Below are 1,930 nucleotides of genomic sequence, written 5' to 3'. Positions count from 1 at the left end.
CCAAGCACCCCTGCACATCACAGGCAACAGGAGGGTGGAGCCAAGGTTTTGGAAACTCCATCTTGAAAAATGTATAGTTTGTCCTTCAGGGCCTTCAGAGACACTTCATAAGAATGGAATGGGGGACATACAGTGGGCATGTTGGGAAGTCTGTAACCTCGGAGTATCTTAGCCCCTGGAGAAATGGGGAGATCGGCGTTCTGGGGCCAAGGGGATAAAAGAGGCTGCAACCTCCACCCAGTTGAGAGACCTCTGTGAGATTTGTTCAGCAAGCTGTGCCTTTGATTCAAATACAACTTTATTTCTTTAGTTAGTTCTTCTGTCTCCTGGGTATTTCTGCGGTTCTCTTATTTTTGCAATAAGGCCCAGGCTCCCGCTGGTGTGAGAAGCCACGGGCTCAGCTGTACCCCCGCAGTGCCTCCTGTGCCCTGGCGAAGCGCCAGGGCTGTGGGTGTGTGTTCGGCTCCAGCCAAGGGCTCAGCGAGGAGGCCCCTTGTTGTGCCTCCCCTCGGCTCGTCAGGCTGCCCCGCGGCCTCTTCGCCACGCGGGTCCCTGGCCTGGCCAGACTGCCCTGGGCAGGGCCCCGGGAAGGGATGGGATGGGATGGGATGGGATGGGATGGGATGGGATGGGATGGGATGGGATGGGATGGGCCCGCCCGCTGTTCCAGCATCCCGGGCAGTGCAGGGACGGCACATTTGCTCCCAGCTCGGCACAGCCTTGACCCAGAGCGGCCCCGTTCCTGTGCCGGGCGTGTGAAGGACAGCAAGAAACCCCCTGAAGTTTAACCCTGCTGTGTGCCTGCCGAGGGACCCCAACTCCCTGCACGCCTTAGGAGAGACCCCAAAATATCCCTGTGAGCCTAGTGAGAGACCACAGCCCCCTGCACACGTTAGGAGAGACCCCAAATTGTTGTGGCCTTCAGGAGATAGAAGGTTAGGCCTGTTGAATCTGCAGAGAAGTCTGGCACTGAATGCACTGGAACTGAGGTATAAAATTGCTGGGTGAATTGCTTCTTGTACAGTTGGTTCATGCAGACATTTGTCATTAGCAAATTGAGACGAGAACACCTGTGTACTGAACATATTGCCCTGGAAACAGGGAACAGCTGCATCTCCACCCAAACCTCAGTGTGTCAAAAGAAAGGTTAAATACTTAGGCTTCATTTTGGGAAAGGGGCAATGAATGATAGATCCAGAAGAAAGAGAGACCATAATTAAGCTCCCATGTCCAGTCACAAAAAGCAGGTACAAAGTTTTCTCAGAACTGTGGGATTTTGTTGGCCATGGACTTCTGGACTGGGGGGGAATCAACTAAACCTTGGACTGAGGTGACCAAGAACTAATAGATATGGGATCACCTGTGGAGTGGTAACACAGAAATGAGGAGCCCATGAGAGATCAGCCAACTGGATCCAGCCTGTGCTCAGCGAGGGGCAGCAGCAACAGCACTAGTTGTTGCACGGGAGGCTGCTGCTGATGTGGAGGTGACCTTCTAACGGGAGAGGAATTTTGTGGAAGAACAGAGAAAGCAGGAGAGGCAGGCTGGGTCCTCCTGGCCCATCCTGCTGCTGGCCCATTGCCATCCTGCTGCAGCAGGATTTGGTGAGGATTTGAGTGTCAGCAAGCAAGGCAGTGCTCCTGATGAGTGTGAGGAGAAATCTGCCCACACACCACCCACAGGTGCAAGGCTGTCCCACAGAGCTGTGTATGAGGAAGTGACAAGGAGTATTTGCTGTTCAAACATTTAATAGAATCATCACAGAGTTACAGACTGGTTTGGGCTGGAAGGGACCTTAAAGACCATCTCATTCCAACCCCCTGCCACGGGCAGGGACACCTTCCACTAGCCCAGGTTGCTCCAAGCCCCATCCAACCTGGCCTTGGACACTTCCAGGGATGGGGCAGCCACAGCTTCTCTGGGAAACCTG

Source organism: Corapipo altera, unplaced genomic scaffold (genome assembly GCF_003945725.1).
Source record: "Corapipo altera isolate COAL_440 unplaced genomic scaffold, ASM394572v1 124, whole genome shotgun sequence".
Taxonomy (NCBI): Eukaryota; Metazoa; Chordata; class Aves; order Passeriformes; family Pipridae; genus Corapipo; species Corapipo altera.
This window is presented reverse-complemented; position numbering follows the sequence as displayed.